The 18,121-nt window shown below is 39.7% G+C and overlaps 1 protein-coding gene across 3 annotated transcripts in view; it reads right to left on the minus strand.

Annotated features, from left to right (window-relative positions):
- The window catches only part of Lcor (ligand dependent nuclear receptor corepressor), a 130,448-nt gene extending 112,430 nt beyond the window's left edge, over positions 1–18,018 (minus strand). For 2 of the 3 annotated variants that reach the window (XM_029563046.1, XM_017797861.2), the window contains exons 1-2: positions 17,894–18,018; positions 17,585–17,658 (exon numbers count right to left, since the gene is read on the minus strand). The gene's annotated coding sequence lies outside the window, so the exon portion shown is untranslated. The remainder of the gene's footprint in view (positions 1–17,584; positions 17,659–17,893) is intronic. The other variant, XM_029563047.1, reaches the window with a different exon arrangement.
- Between the last annotated feature and the right edge of the window lie 103 nt (positions 18,019–18,121).

Consider the following 18,121-nt stretch of genomic DNA (forward strand, 5'->3'; position numbering starts at 1 on the left):
GCAAGCTTTTTAATGTGGTGGGCAGTCTGTTTTTCTGCTTACTAAGTTCGGTAGATCCCTCTTCCCCACAACATGCTGTATCCCCATTATTCTAGTTTAGTTTCTGTTGCTATTGACACATGACCAAAAACAACTTGAGGAGGAAAGAGTAAGATTTAAGTTAGGAACTCCGGCCGGAGCCTGAAACAGAAACCACAGAGGAACTCTGCTTACTGGCTTGCTCTCAGGCCCTCATTGAACTACCTTTCTTAGAGTGCTGAGGCCCACATGCCTAGAGGTGGCACTATACACACTGGGCTGGTCTCTCCTACAATTATCAATCAAGAAAATGCCCCATAACCATGCCCACGGGCCAATCTGATGGAGGAAAATTTTCAACTGAGTCCCTCTTTCCAGGTGTGTCAAGTTGACAAGAAAAAGTAGCCACCAGATCCCCTATGTTTGTTTCTGGTACAGTGCCATTCCAGGTAAACCAGCCTTCATTTTCCTCAGACCAAAAAGTCTTTTATACACTGTAATAAGTTATTCCTTTCTGTTCCTTCTACAGAAGTATAATTTTTCTAGACAATGTAACAGTATTCAAAATAGAAACTGGCTGCAGGTGTAGTTCAATGGTAGAGGCTTGCCTATCAAGTGTCAAGCCCTGGCTCTGATCCCTAGTATTACCAAAAATAAACAGCTAGACAAAGAATTTTAAAAATCAATACTAAAAACATTTGGTTGCACATGATAAAAACTAAATCTAAATGGGCCTGAGCAAAAGGAAGTAATTTATGCCTCAAGTCCTTTTTTTTTAAGCACTCCCTTCATTAACCATGGATCCAAGTACAGAGGAATAATTCTTCATCCAGCACTCTACAAGTCTCACACAGAGCCATACAGCTTTCCTCTCAGGTAGGATCTCCTGACAAGGCAGCTGCCTTCTGCTTAGAGAACTATAAGCTCATCTTACTCCCAAAGAAAAGAGAGCTCTTTCCCAAGAACTGTATCAACCAAAGTCTCAGGGCTGGTCCCTGAAAAAGCGTGACCAATGCCATGTAGAACTACACCTGGGGGTGTAGTTCAGTGAGAGTATTTGCCCAGTACATGAAAGGCTTGGGTTTTAAAAATATGCTGGGTGTGATAATGAATGTCTGTAATCTCATTTAGTATCAGCACCTGGAAAATGGAAGCAGGATTTGAGGTTGAAGTCTGCCTAGGGTCCCATAACAAGATATGTATGTATGTGTGTTTGTGTGTGTGTGTGTGTGGGGGGGGATCCAGGCAGACAGAGCCAGAGAAAAAGAGAGACAGAGAAACTGATTCCCTAAATGATAATCAAAGATGCTACTACTGCAAGAAAGGAATAGGCAAAAGGGCAAAACAAGATATACAGAAGATAGACTAAAACAGGCACTTCCCCTGCTCCCAAAAGGCAGAATTTTTAGGAGAAAATTTAAAAACATAATTATCTGATTACAACATCATCAAAGCATCTAGCCTCTGAAATCAGAAAGGCATACATTTAAAATCAGTTCTATCATACCTGTTTCTTCACAGTAAAAAGGATACTATACCCTTTCCAGGTTTACTGTACAGATTAGAGAAGAATATGAAGCATTATGTTAGAAGCCTGACAAATACTTAAAGAGTATAAAGGCATGAAAAGTGATGCTCCCTGACATAAACTTTAGAAGGTCCCAACTCTTCATTCCTCATCTAGGTCCCTTCCATATAACTATAATAAATACCCTTCCTACAATGTCTATGGGCTCAATCATGTGATTTGCTTGGCAACGAGATACGACTAGATACTATGTGAGCAGCTTTTAAAAAGTGTTTTCTTATTTCTGATGTGCTAACAAGCCCCAACTATCTTGCTAAAGGTTGAAAAACATGGACAGTCTAGCTATCCATGACTCCAACTTGGGCGAATCTACAACAATCAGTTCACCCAGATATGAAGCAAGTCCAGCCAAGATCATCTGAACCCTAGACTGCAGTTTAATAAATGCTCCAATTATACGTTGCTTTAGTTGGCATTGTAACAATTAAAAGACTATCTTATGGTTGGCCAATAATCATTTCTGTACTACCTATTACGATGTTAAAGATGACAATATGAACAAAATTATTCCTATTACCATTACAAATTTACTCTCCAAACATACTTTCAAACTGTTATAAATGGAAGAATCAAGCAGACATGGTGGTTCACACCTGTAATCCCAGTTCATGATAGAATGAAGCAAGACTGCCACAAATCTGAGGCCAATGGGGGCTACATAGTGAGTTTCACGACATCCTGAGTTCAGGATGTTTCAAACAACAAAGTCAAAAGAGACCAGGGGAAGGGGAAGGAATGGAAGAAATAATACTTTTTTTTAAAATTAATTTTATGTGTATGAGTGTTATGCCTACATGTGTGCACCCATGTTGTACAGTACCCACAGAGGACAGAAAAGGGCATCGGATCCCCTGGAAGTGGAGTTACAGAGAGTTGCTAGTCACCATGTGGGTGCTGGGATTCGAACCCAGGTCTTCTGCAAGAGCAGTCAGTGCTCTTGACCACCGAGCCCTCTCTCCAGATCAGAAGAACTAATTCTTAAAATAACTTCAAGGAAGTTTGCATGACTTTTTTTTTTAATTCATAGGCAAACAAAACCCAGGACACCACTATCTTCATTACATCAAAGGTTACTGAATATAAATAATGATGCAAATAAAACAAAAAAACTCTCACTACAGTAGACTTCATGAAATACACTTCATTATGACACTGTCTAGTTAATTTCATTCTCCTGTCAGCACTACTGTTTCTACTTCTTTTGTTTGTTGAGACTGTCTCACTACGCAGCTGAGGCAGGCTGGCTTCCAACTCAGAACCCTCCAATCTCAGTCTCACAAGGGCTGTGGTGACAGGTCTGAGTCCACACTCACTCGGTTATTCTTACCTCCCTGAATTTCTAGTCTGTTTCTGCTTAACAAAATTTTTAAAATTTCTTTTATGCGTGAGTGTTTTGCCCGCCATATATGTAAGCCCACCACATGCATCTAATGCCAAGAGGATGCTGTATCCCCTGGAACTGGAATTACAGACAGTTGTTAGCCATCATGTAAATACTATGAACTGAACCCAGGTCTTGTACAAGACGACTCTTAACTACTTAGTAGTGCTCTTAACTACTGAGCCATCTATCTCTCCAGCCACCACAATAAAATTTTTGAAAATTTTAAAAATTAAAAATTAACTGAGGAAGCCAAGTGTGATGGCAACTGCCCTTAGTCTTAGAACTTGGAAGGCAGAAGCAGGCAGATCTCTGTGAGATCAAGGCCATCCTGGTCTCCATAGCATGTTCCAGACCAGCTGGGGCTATAGGGAGACCCTGTCTCAAAAAGGGAAAAAAAAAATAAAAAAAACTGAAGGGCTAGAGATGGCTCAGCAGTTAAGAATAGTGCTTCCCTAGCCTGGCATGGTGGCACATGCCTTTAATCTCAGCACTTGGGAGGCAGAGGCAGGCAGATCTCCTCGAGTTCAAGGCCAGCCTGGTCTACGAGTGAGTTCCAGGCCAGCTGAAGCTACAGGGAGACCCTGTGTCAAAAATACAAAAAAACACAAAAAAACAAAAAAACCCAACAATGGCGCTTCCCTGTGCTTCCAGAGGGTTAGAGTTCAGTTCCCAGCACCATCAAGTGACTTAAAATGCCTGTAACTCCAGCTTCCAGGGGATCCAATGCCCTCTCTGGTCTCTGCCTGCATCTTCACACATGGCATCATACACATACACATACACACACACACACGCACACACAATAAAAATCTTTAATTCCATTTCTTCATGTAAATCCAAAAATAAAAATTTATTTTACATACACAAAAGAGAAAAAGAAATATAAAGAGAAGATGGGGCTATACCCATATAAAAGCTAATTGTTCCTGAAATAACCCCAGCAGTATCCTAGGCTGCATTCTTAGCTCAAATACCTTAAGACCCTCAATGTGTTGACATCTGAGGACATTCCTTCAGTATTATGATTAAAGTATATGGCTTGCTTCATAATCCAATCAAACCCAACAGCAGTCTTCCTACTATCACCACTTATACTTCTGTTCTTGAGTAACAGAAACCAGAGACTGAGGACAGCATGATCCGACAACAGAGCCTTCCTCTGTCCATGCTTTACCTTGAACCTAAATATCTTTATGGTTTTAAGAAATAATTTCTATGGATTTATTCCCAAGAGACAATATACAATATTGAACAAGAACAAGCTTTTTGTTTAAAAAAAAAAAAAAAAAGAAGTTTAAATCCTGAGGAAACAGCAAAAAAAAAAAAAAAGTTTTAAAAAAAGTTGGGAGGCGTTCCAACATTTCTGGAACTTTGTCCATGCCTCATTAGTTTATTTTTATCAAGTTTGACTGTATTAAAACACTCTATTCATTTATACTTCCTTACTTTGAAAAAATAAAACCCTCCACAGCACAATTTTATTGATGTTTGTGATGGTTTGAATGAATTGTCCCCTACAGGGTCCAGTTTCTGAACACTTGGTTCCCAGTTGGTGGTACTTCAGGAGGTACAGCTTTGCTGGGGACCAGAGAGTTCCCAGTCTACTTACAGTTCACTCTCTTAGTCTTTTCTGAAGATGTGATCTCTCAAAACTTGCTGCCACCCTGTCCCCGACTATCATGGAATTACAAGCCAAAATAAACTACTTTTGGTGTTGACATTTTATCACAGCAACAGAAAAAGTAACTAATACAAATTAACAATTCACTCGTTCAGTTCTCACTATCACCTAGGCCATCTACTGTTTTAGAAAAATAATTCTGCCAGGCACATGCCTTTAATCCAGCACTTGGAAGGCAGAGGCAGGTGGTTAGTTTTGGGCCAGCTTGGCCTATATAGCAAGTTCCAGGCCATCCAGGGCTACATAGTGAAACTCTGTCTCAAAAGAAAAGAAAAAGGAAAAAAGAAAAAAGGAAAGAAAAATAACTCCCACCTTAAACTTTCTTGCCTAATGTGGAAAGTTCTAGTTTCTCTTATCTTTACTCTGTTGATACAATTACTCTTCACCAATAAAACATGCTCATTCCTGGTCTGGGTGCATTATATACAATTATGCAGAAGTTGGTCAAGCCAGGCTAGAGGAATGTTGTCTTCAGAAAAGACTTTAATTGGTAGCCATAAGCCATAGATCATAGGTAAGGTACACATTATAAAACATGCATACAAATAAAATCTGGTTGCCCAAGTCTCACAAGGGAAGTAAGCTTTATCACAACTCCTATTCCTTTTAAAGTCATTATACCAAAAATCTAATACCTCTCAAAAATGGTTGCATATTCTTAATTTACTCTTCTGTATTCTCTTTCCAAAACAAAATTCCTATATAGATAGTATAAATTAAGTACTATAAAAAACAGTATAGCTGCTGGTGCATGCCTTCCCAGCATTCAGGAGGTAGAGGCAGGCAGATCTCTGTTGAGTTGAGGCCAGCCTGGTCTATATAGTGAGTTCTAGGCCACCTGGGGCTATAAGGAGACCATCTCAAAAAGACCAAAAAAAACCCCAAAAAACCAGTATAGCTAAAGATAATTGTAACGTTTCCAGTAAGTAAATAAAATTTTAGTACAATGACCATTGAACATTGTGATATATTAAGACAGTTTAAGATGTGTGAAAGTTCTATTAAACACTCATGTAAAAATGACTTTAAAGAACTTTTACAAAAATATTTTATTATTTTTATTTTATGTGTGTTTTGCCTGCACGTATGTAAGTGTACCACATGCATGCAGGGCCGACAGAGGCCAGAGGATGGCATCATCAGCTCCCCTAAAACTGTAGTTACAGCCATTTGCTAACCACCATGTGAGTACTGAGAACTGAACTGGGTCTTCTGGAAGAACAACCAAGTGCTGTTAACCACTGAACCATCTCTCCAGCCCCATGACCACTTTAAAGGGGTTTTTTAGTAACTATTGACAAAGAATTCTTAAAGCCCACTCATGATGACAGTATTTTATTATGATCAGCTAAACCCATTTATTTGTTAAACTTACTTACTAGCTCAATGGCAATCTAAGTAACTAAAAACATGAGATTAATATTTATATCAATCATACATGGAAAGTCACACTTCAACACCAAAGCGTGACAAACATTTATGTTCCTCTCATCTTTTATTGTAATAAAGGCAAGGTGCTTCCCATTTTCCTGTAGTGGAAATTTCTCCCTACTGCTTTTGTCACATCATCCTGTGCCTGCTAATAAAGCAGTTCTTTTTCTAAGATCAATGTTCTATGAATTACCAGAACAGTGTACCATTTTCAAAAATACGCCCAATTGCTCCTTTCTCTTCTCAGGGATTATATGCTATTCAGTAACTTCCATCTCTATCAACATTAAAAAATATCTATTGGAGTCATGTGTGGTGGCATACCACCTTTAATCCCAGTGCTTAGGAGGGAGAGGCAGGTGGATCTCCATTGAGTTCAAGGTCAGCCTGATCTACATAGTAAGTTCCAGGTCAGCTGTGTCAACTGCACAAATTTAAGTTGTACCTAGGAGGCTAGAACTAAGAAGGCATCTGCCTACAATGTAAAAATCCTGAATCTTGACCTTGTTAGCTTTATCCTGTTTATTCCTCCTGCCTTATCCTTTCACCTTCAAGTCTTCAGGAAGTCTCTGGGAAAGGTATGAAAAGGTCAAGTACTTCCAAACAGATACTGTATACTGTAACAGCTTTATTAAACACTCAAGTGCTCTGTCAACTAAGCTGGTCCACACAGACTTGCCAAAACTTAAGGCCCATTATGGGTATCCACTAGGATCTTTTGCTGTCTTCCCTCTCCTGAGCTTCTGCTAAAATCTCTGCTAATGGTGAAGAATGACCACCCTAGCAACTCATGAAGGAAAACTGAGCCAGTGGAAACATTTAGCTCAGAAGCCTATTTAGCTCTGAATATCACTAACAATTTGTTTTTAAATAAAGAAGGAAAAAAGAAAGACAAATAGAAGATAACAAGGCATTCTATTTTAGGCCACAAAACAGAATCATTCTGTACTATTTATAGTGACATTATGGAAAGAAAAAACATTTATTTAACATAAAACAAGTAATCCAAAATGAGAAACAAAGGGCATAGAAATGTGAATTACAATCCCAGGCCTTAAAATGATTATGAAATCTTAAATTTTTTAACCTTGCTTCTCTACCATTCTTTAGCTAACTATGAATGACATTCTTAAATCTCTTTCCTCCCGTTATGCACTTGTAAAACTGGTGTCAAAATCAAAGGGCTCTATCTAGCACAGTAGAGGCTAGTTTTTAAGAAATATCACTAGAAAACAAAGCAAAGACTCATCTTCTCCATGTTTAGGTCAAGTGTCCTACTTCAGTCCCTTTCTTTGGCTTTTTAAAGATAGCATTTTGCTACATAAGCCAGGATGGTCTGGAACTCTCAATCTTCCTGCCTTTCTCTGGAGTGCCAAGATTACAAGTCTATAATACCATGAATGACCTTGTATAGTTCTTTAAATTTATGAACCAGCCACACAGAGTGGTACAAGCAGCATAATCCCGGGACTTGGGTGGTGAAGGCAGAAGGATTTGGAGTTCAAGGCAGCCTACACAGGGAGTAATGAGGTCAACTTGGATAACAAGAAATCCTGTCTCAAAATTGATTATGAAACAACTAATAGAAAAAGGCAGATGAAGCCTCGCATGGTAGCACACTCCTTTAATCCCAGCACTTGGGAGGCAGAGGCAGGCGGATCTCTACAAGTTCAAGGCCAGTCTGGTCTACATGAGTTCCAGGATAGTTGGAGCTACAGGGAGACCCTGTCTCAAAAAGACCACCCCCGCAAAAAAAAGAAAAAGGCAGATGAGAGGAGGTTGATGGTATCACACAAAAGACTAAAAAAAAATACTCAATATTAAATATGGTATCTAAGATAAGCTTTAAAATAATTCAGTGGGATGAAAGGAGAATGGCCATGAGCTGATGGAGAACTAGATGCTTGCAGTACTATTCTTTGCCACTTTTATGTGTGTTTGAACTTTGCTAGTAAACTATTTCTTTTACATTCCTTTACCTTTAACTGATACACTAAGACAAGAAAGCAAGTTCTCATTAACTTTAATTCTGATATTTAGATATTGTCTTAATTCAAATTCAAGAATTCCTTCCTTTTTCTATGATTTATCAATGACTGGGCTGGAGATATAGCTCATTGGTAGAGTATCTATATAGCATTCATAAAGCCTTCAGTTCAATCCCTACCACTACCACCTATGCCCCCAAAAGTAAAAATAAAAACTACTAACTGATTATTCTAAATATACCAGCAGAACCCGTTACTTAAATCATATATAATTTCTGTTGTGAAATAAAATATATTTCTTTGCATCAAAGGCACATTTTCACATGAGAGATTCTTTTGCCAAACAAGATACACCCCACAGATTCTCTTAGTATTTTCAACACCTTATTTTGCAGGTTTAGGAGAAATAAAACACGCTTTTACTCTGTAAATCTCTAAAAAGTAAGAGAAACAATCCATTATCATTGAGGTTTTCTGCATGAAGGCAAATACTATCAACTGAAGCCCCAATCACTGAAGGATCATGATAAAATGAGTGCAATTTTATGAAAAGCTAATCATGAAACTGAGTAACAGAGGAATTTTCTAGAGTTACCAATAAAAACAAAAAATATTCATCACACAGGTTTTTCCAATAAAAGTAATGCTCACAGGGAATAATACTGATATATCCTATCTAATCCAATTCCATTGAGTCTTGATGTATATCATCTTTTCTTTTCCTTTTTTTTTGGTCTTTTTTGAGACAGGGTCTCCCTTCAGCCCCAGATGGCCTGGAACTCACTAGGTAGACCGGGATGGCCTAGAACTCACACAGATCTGCCTGCTTCTGCCTCCCAAGTGCCGGGATTAAAGGTGTGTGCCATCATCATCTTTAAGGGGAAATACTCCCCCCCCACCCTGCACCCCCCCGCCGGGCATTATTAAGAAAAAAGGTGATGCCATCAAAGCACTGTGGAGGCTGAAGCTCATTTAATTCAAGGTCAGCCTGGGCTAAGTGACAAGACCCTATCTAAAAAATCCAAACAAACAAAACTTGGACTGAGTGTGGTGACACATGCCTTTGATCCTAGCAGGGAGGCAGAGGAGGTGCATCTCTAAGAGTCTGAGTTCAGCCAGTGAGACTATGAAAACAACAAAACAAACTTCTAGAAGAGCTTGGTTGTATGTTTTACTTATATCTGAGGTACTAGAGGTGCTAGGTAAATATTTAAGACAATTCTAATATTAAAATAGCCATGTATTGTGGGGTGTGGTGGCACATACCTTTAATCCCAGCTCTTTGGAGGCAGACACAGGTGGATCTCTGAGTTCTAAGCTAGCCTGGCTACTTGACCAGTTCTAGGCCAGTTGAGACTACAGGAAGACTCAAAAAACCTGGTGAGGAGTGGGGAGGGGCACAGTATGTATGTGAACCGGGTATGGTGGGAGCAGAGGAAGGAGGATTTTGAGTTCAAGGTCAGCCTGGACTATAGAGTGAGTTCCAGGCCAGCCGGTACTATATAGCGAGATTCCGTATCAAAAAACGAGAACAGAAATAAACAATTTCCATAGATATAGAGCAAATATTTAAAGCTGACTGCTACAGTAAGACATATTACTAAATGTTTTCCAACTACTCAATTATTTTTTAATACTCACCTTTATTTTCCAATATGTTTTAAATAAAGACAGTGAAACAGCATATGTACTTGTTAAAAAATACAAAATAGCTAGGTGGTGGTGTTCACTTTTAATCATGGCAGAGAGGCAGAAGCATATGGCTCTTTGGGAGTTAAGGCCAGCCTGGTTTAGCTAGAAAGTTCCAGGCCAGCCAACATAGATTCTGTCTCCAAAAAAAAAGTATTAATGTTAGGTAAACAGGCGGTGATGGTAACAATTGATTTTCTGATACTTCCTCCTTTCTATGTTAAGTTTTAGAGAGTTGATTTATTTACCATTTCATTCTATTCAGCCCCCGAGTCTAGCTTGTAATGAGGTCTTAAGGATGAAATTGAACACAGCTTGGTTTCTAAACAATCTTCAATCTCTGTGATGTGTATGTGAGATGCAGAAGTTATAAAAAGGCTGCTCTACTTCTAATAGTACAAGAGACTGTAACAGCTTTTACTACAACTGGAAGATAAAACTGTACAGAATTTTTTTCTCTTTAATATGAAATGTCAAGTATAATATTAATTCCTACTTTCCCGCTACCAAAATTTGAAATGTCAGCCTAAAGGACTGATTATAGCCATCTTTTTTTTGTTTCAGTAATCTTTGACTAATCGTGCTCCTATAATTAAAATGCACATTACACAAAACTGGATCCTTCTGTTACCCTGATTATAAGATTTTCACAATAATTTCATTCACAATTTCATAATAAGAAGTACCTAACATATATACTGGTTTTATACCTTTAATTCATTGGCTTATATTTCAGAAAAATGACTGATATGTTCAAGCAAGTCTCTTCAACCAAAAAAGATAAAATATGGAAGGGAATAAAAGACAAAAAAAATTACTAGACGCTGTCAATCACTGCTACATAACTCCTCTAACTAGCCCCTCCCAATCCATTAAGTAAATGATTTTGATTCTCTAATTCTGCTACCTACCTCGCAGGACGTTCACTTTCATCCTTAAGACCTCATTACAAGCTTGGGGGAGGGGGCTGAAGTCTGGGGGCTAGTTCCTGCAATTCTGATACTCCAGAGGCTAAGACAGACTGCCAGAAATAGCCTGGGCTCCACAGAAAGGTCCAGGTCAGTCTGGGCTACATAGTGATACCTTGTCTCATAAAAACAAAACAAAACAAAAGACATCATTTCACCTGACACTTCATAGCTCATCAAACCTAGCTAATTCAAGAATCAAAAAAACTAAGAGTTACAAGAAAATTCAAAGTCCTTTAAAAACAATTTAGCAAGAAACAACATAATTTCCCATAAACCATTTAATGTGTCAGGTTTATGGTTTGATAAAATGTAAACAAAAATGCCAGGCATGGTGGCGCATGCCTGTAGTCCCAGAGGCAGGCGGAGCTCCGTGAGTTCCAGGACAGCTGGGGCTACAGGGAGACCCAGTCTCAAAAAGACCAAAAAAAAAAAAAAAAAAAAAGTAAACAAAAACATAATCTTAAAATTTAAAGGCATGCTGGGTGTGGTGGCACATGCCTTTAATCCCAGCACTTAGGAGGCAGAGGCACAGGGATTTCTGTGAGTTCAAGGCTAGCCTGGTCTACATAGTAAGTTCCAGGCCAGAAGGGGCTACAGGGTCTCAAAAAGACCAAAAATAAAAAGGTATGGCATTGTAAAAGAATTTTCTCACTATCCAAATTCAGAATGGAATAGAATAGAATCAGACAAAATTTGCAATTTAATATCCAAAATTCAGGAATAAGATAGATTTGAATAAAATGGAATACCACATTAGCGGTGGTATTTTAACTCTCACTTTAGAAAAGTAGAAATTCAGAAAATTTAAATTACAAGATGTATATGTACTGTCATACAATGCCATAAAATAACAAATAATTTTAATAATCCACAGAATGTTTAAGCTATCTCTCATTGAAAACTTCCATTTTACCCCAGTTCATTATTATACCTATTATTCCTGTCACAAGATATGCTACAAGAAAGCTTAGCTTTCATTACAATACATCTGTTTACATGCTGACCTGTAATTATTTGCATATTGGCAGAGAAAAATTACTTCTAAGACACACACTAACAGAGATCTAGTATCCAGAGTACATAAAAAACTCTTAAAATTCAGTAACAACAAACAACCAAACTGCTAAGTGGACAAAAAAAAAAAAACTAAACATTTTCCAAAGATAGACTAATGGCCAACAGACACAGATGTCTATCATCATTAGTCATTAAGGAAATGCAAATAACAATGACATACCAATTCATACCCACTAGGACAGCTGTACTTTAAAAAGAATGAAAGAGAAAAAAATGGAAGGGTGAAAAATAGACAATAAAAAGTAATGGGAGCATTTAAACAATGATGGCACAAATGTAAAATAGCCCAACCACTTCGGTAAATGGTTAACTCAAAAAGTTAGCACATGACCCAGCATTTCCATCCTATATATATATTCAAGAGAAATAAAAACAAATGTCCACACAAAAGCCTACACACAAATGTACATAGTATTATTACTGTAACAACCAAAAGATGGAAGTAACTCAACTGTCCACCAACTGATATATGTACATACAAAATGTGCAACGTCCATACAAAGCAGTATTGCTTAGTCATAAAAGGAATACAAATGAGCCGGGTATGGTGGTGCACGCCTTTAATCCCAGCGCTCAGGAGGCAGAGGCAGGCAGATCTCTGTGAGTTCGAGGCCAGCCTGGTCTTCATAGCAAACCCAGGCCAGCTTGTGACTATAGGGAAACCCTGTCTCAAAAAGACCAAAAACTGCCAGGCATGATGGTGCATGCCTTTAATCCCAGCACTCAGGAGGCAGAGGCAGGCAGATTTCTATGAGTTCAAGGCCAGCCTGGTCTACATAAGTTTCAGGCCAGCTAGGGCTACAGAGAGACCCTGTCTCAAACACACACACACACACAAAAGGGATGCAATTGTGGATACTTACAACTTAGCTGAAGCTTAAAAACAGTACATTATGTGGAAAAAAGCCAGATAGAAAAGGCCACAGACAATGATTCACCTGTATGAAACACAAACCCACAGAAACAGAAAGCAGATTATAGGCTGCCAGGAGCTGGGTCACAGAAGAAAAAGGATGACTGCATATTAGAGTAAGGGTTTTATTATAATTTTGTTTTTGGCAATAAAAATGTTTTGGGATCTGGAGAGATGGCTTCCCAGTTAAGAGCACTGCCTGCAGCTGGGCACGGTGGCACGCCTTTAATCCCAGCACTCGGGAGGCAGAAGCAGGCGGATCTCTGTGAGTTCAAGACCAGCCTGGTTTATGTAGTGAGTTCCAGGCCAGCTGGGGTTACAGAGAGACTCAATCTCAAAAACATTAAAAAAAAAAAAAAAAAAAAAAGAGAGAGCACAGGCTGCTCTTGGAGACGACTTGAGTTCAGATCCCAGCACCCACACAGAGACTAATATAACTCCAGTTCCAGGGGCTTGGACATCCTCTTTTGACCTCCATGAGCACTGCACAACATGGGTGCACTTAACATACATGCTGGTAATACACTCAGAAAGTTTAAAAATAATATAAATAAAAATATTTGAAATGTTTAATTAAAGGCGGTATACGCACAACTTTGTTAATAAACTAAAAAACAGGCAATTGTATACTTCAAAAAGGCAAAGTTTACTAGGCATGGTAGCACACACTAGTAATTAGATGATAGAGGCAGAAAAGAGTAGGACTTCAAGGGCAGTTTGGGCTACATAGTGAGTTTGAGACCAGCCTGGATTACATAAGTGAATCTTATTGCATGTGAATTATATATCAATTTTAAAATTCAAGTATACCTTTCTGCATACAAGAGATGGTCAACAAAACAAGCTAATGGTTTATAATGGAATTGTGCCCAAAGCAATATGCAGACACATGGAAGAGTCAAAAAAAAAAAAAAATTAATGTTTCAGAGAAGAGATGGGCATGGTTTGGTTTTTAACTTGAAAATAATATTAAAAATAAAAATAAAAAGCCAGGTGTGGTGGGGCACAACTATAATCCCAGTATTTAGGAAATGGATGCAGGACAATCAGAAATTCAAGGTTAGTCTTGGCCATGTGAGATCTTGCATCAGCAAACCAAAATAAATTGCACTTGCCAGATATTACAAACTCTGATTCCATACAGCAGACAGAAAGAAAGAAATAAATTAAGAGTTGAAAGTTTCAGAGGCAGTAAAACAAATCAAACCCGTACTGAGTTCCAGAGCCAGTATGCAAGTCTGGAAGGAAAACAAATCTCATTATTTAAAATACAACTTTAGGCCTGATGTGATAGCACATATTTTCAAGGTCCCAGTTCTAAGGAGGCAGAATCAGGCAAGATTTGGTCGACATAGTGGGTTCCATGCCAGCTAGGGCTACAGCAAGACCCCCGTTTAAAAAAAAAAAATCCCCACCTTTATCTGCCACAAGTACTTTTCTTGACTGTTTCCAAATACCTAATTCAACACATATGGATAACTGCCAATATTAAGGGCATTCAGAGAACAATGTGTCACCAATTTCATGTACTTCTGAAAGTTAGTTTCATGTGGCAGTATAAGGTATAATTAGTCCCCAAAAGAGATTCTTCTTTCTTTAAAGAAAGTACTGTTGCAGATGATAACTGATAATACTGTCCCTGTCAAGGTGGCATCAAAATAATCTGTCATTGTAGAGTTCCACATGGAATCCAAAACTCTTCTCCTGAGATAAGAAAAGCAATGTTTTGTAAACCCCAAGTAGCCTTTTACTATCCCTGTCCCTTTTATCTATGTGGCCCTGGCTGGCCTGAAACTTGCTATATAGGCCAGACTGGCCTTAAACTTAGAGATCTGACTAGTTGCCTTTGCCTCCTAAGAACTGGCAGGAGGTGGGGTGGGGGTGCGATGGAATTAAAGGTGTGCAACACCAAGCCTGGCAGTGACAGAGACAGGAGACCAGCTTGGTCTATTTAGTGAGTTCTAGGTCATCCAGGATTATACAGTGAGACCCTGCTCTCAAAAACAAACAAAAATACCCCTATACCACTCATACCATTATACAACGCATTACATGAGTATATTTTCCATAAGCACTAAAAGTTCTAATAAAGAGCAATCTCAATTTTTGCCCACAATGTCTGGTAGAAGGCAGTTTGCTTAATAAACACTTAAGTGAACTAACTAATCACTTACCTAACTGCCTTTCATTCCTAGAAACAGCACTAAAACTCAAGTAGCTAAGGGATTAGTCAGGTACTCAGAAGAGGCACGTGCCTATAGGCATGAAATAACCCTTTCTCACAACCTAGAAAATTCAAGACCACCCTGCATATCTCATTAAGGTTAAAAATGGCACTGTTCAAATACCTCCAGAATTGTTGAAGCCTATAAACACATTTGACAGAATCAAAGTAATTTGAAGTATCTTTTTATAAGTCAAGGCTCATCATCCTGTTGTTCTTTTCTAGCCAAATTAGAAGCAGCCAAAAATCACAGCCTTTCTCACAGTAAGAGCTTCTTAAGAACACAGTTAAGGGGCAGCCAGGCAAAAGCTGCATGCCATCAGACAGCAGAGAGCCTTGATCCACTTGGGCATCCCAATAGGACATACTAGTTCAGGAGTATCCCCTCGACAGCCATTGAGTAACCAAATATCCATCCCTGCTACAATCATTGTCTGAACCCACTCTAGGTTTTAATCCAAACTGCTCAAAAAAGTTTATATTCTGGGAGATTTGGGATTTCAGACTTTCAGATTAGGAAATGTTCAGTAAAATCCCTCCAAAAATTATGAAATCTGAAAAATGTTGAAATCTGAAACACTTCTGCTCTCAAGCATTTTGGATAAAAGATAATCTGTAATTAACTCTGATTCAACTAAACTTATTACTGAATCAATAACTTGTCTTCCACAACCACCACTGACACTGCGCCTCCTCCATACCAAAGAAAGGAAAACCAGATTCTATAAATGACTGAAAATTCATTTTTAATCCAAAGACTGATATAAATTAAATATCGCTTAGAAACCACACCACCTTAAAATTTAAGAAAATCAGTCAAGCGAATCAAATAGAGGATCAACTGTTCAGAACCAACCCTATTAAAATAAAAAAGAATTATTACATGCAATAGTAAACAACACAGCTCCTTTTGGACTACAGAAAGACTGCTGCCTGTCCTTTAAAATACAAACCTATTAACACTACTTAAAACTCTCCTCTTAGAGAACAAAATTACATATAATAAAAGAAAATATGGTGCCCAACTAATTTTACTTGAGAGACTATCAACATACATACTAGTTTAGAAGACCATTCTGCATTCTCTAAAAGCTCCTGAACATTATCTGCAAAGTGGAAATTTGGAGTCGCCAAGTGTAAGAAAACTGAGCACCAGCTTAAAACACTCCTCACAAAAAAATGAATCTAATTTTGATGTTCGAGATATTTACAGAAGGATTTTATTAGTCATGAAACAAAACAAAACAAAACTATCTTGTCAAACAGCAATTACCACTAGTGCTAGTAATTACTGATAAGAAAGGGGATTCGAAGCAGAATGCAAGTTTAAAGCAAAAAGTATAAATAACTCACTGACATCATGTGAACAGAAAGCAGTATTACAAAATTTACAGGGTTGCATTCCTCAATTCCACACTTTTTTAAAAACTAAAAAGCCCTGCTGAACAAAAGCAATCGCTTAGAAAAGTGAAACTAAAACTACAAAAACTAAGTCCTTCAAAATAAGCTCTGTCAAGAACCAAGAATTCTGAAAATGCATTAATTTGATGTTTCTCAAAACCTGCCATGTATTCTCTAACATAACAGTGACAAGTAACAATTCATAAGTGCTTAAGCCAATGTCACATTTTGGCAAACGAGTGACAGCTTAAAAAAAAATCAGACAGAACAGGGCAAACGTCAGCTGAGAGCCAAAAGGGCTGTTTGTTTCCTGAAGGGCAGAGTTGGGCTAGGATTGGCAAGAGGGGAATTTTAACCTGTATTCACAAGGTAAATCATACCCCAAACTACCACCGAAGCCTTTATTTTCCCAAGTATAAATTTTTTTAAATGTACTTTGGACATTTAAAAACCTTTGGACAACGAAAAGTAGGATCAGGTACCATAGAGCATTGTTGGCTATATTAACGTGAAGTGACAGTCTAAATCCTTAAAAATTCACGTTTTACATTTTCATAATCAAACACTGCGAAAATGGAAAGGCTTATATTCTCTAAGTAAAGGTTATCTTATTTTTCACTTGTTTAAAGTTTCAGTTTTGCTTTTTCATCTATTATAGAAAACATCCCTTGTGGGACATTGTAAAGGGCAGACCCTCCTGTCAAGCCAGAAGGCTCAAACACAAAGACTGAGCTAACCAAGTGCTGTAATTCTTCCAAACTGAGCCGCTCCACACCCCCTCCACCCTTCCCCCCAACAGATATGTCTATTAAATCAGTGTCTGTTCTCCCCCTCGCACAACAAAGAGAACTTCTCACCGCATGAAATTGCCGCTGAATGGACACCAGAAAGCAGGATTTGCATAATTCCTTCCAACGAAACCCCGTCGGGAAGGAGGGGATCGGGGGCCCAAGCGAACAGATAGAATCTCCCACGTTCTGTCGAGGAAGACCAGGTTCCCAAGAATCTGCCCCATCGGGGTGAGGGACTGGAATTCCGGGCCTCCCCGAGGACTGGGCGTGGGGGGACAGAGGACGACGAGAGGGCATTTCCCCACACAGGAGCAGCACCGAAGCAAAGACGAGGAAATAACAATGCTGAGGACAGAAGAGTCACACACAGGGACGGACTGGGGCTAGGGGGCGGCGGGCGCAGCGGAGACACCACACGGGCCACTTACTTTTTGGAGGGGGGTTAAATATATGAGTTAAGCCCTTATGGTCCCGCCGGCCGCCGCACAGAGGGAAACGGGACCTTGGGAGAGAAAAACAGACAAAACACACAGTGTGAGAGGCGCAGCCCGGCCGCCCGGCCCCTCCCGGCCGCCCCGGTCCACTCTCCTCCGGCCCGAGGAACGCGCCGGCCCGGGAGGCGGCGCAACCCATGGGGAGGCGGCCGGGGCGACCCCCGTGCGGCTGCCCGGCCCGCCGTGGTCCCACCCCCTCCGCCCCGCCGCGCGCACGCCGAACACAAATCCGCACACACCGACCCGTGCGTCGAGGACTAACTCCCCGGCCGCCGCTGCCAGTAGAGGAAGTGCAGCCGCTGCCCCCCGCGGCCATGACACCCCACTTGGCTCGCTCAGGGGAACGCGAGGCCTATGACAGCTCCGGCTCCCTCCGCCCCCATCTCCACCTCACGCCTCGCACACGCCCGAGCGCCGGGCGCCGGCCCGCCTGCCCTCAGCGCGTGCCCGCGGGGACGGGGGCGCGCCGCC

The sequence above is a fragment of the Nannospalax galili genome, unplaced genomic scaffold, assembly GCF_000622305.1.
Source record: "Nannospalax galili isolate Female #2095 unplaced genomic scaffold, S.galili_v1.0 scaffold875, whole genome shotgun sequence".
Lineage (NCBI taxonomy): Eukaryota > Metazoa > Chordata > Mammalia > Rodentia > Spalacidae > Nannospalax > Nannospalax galili.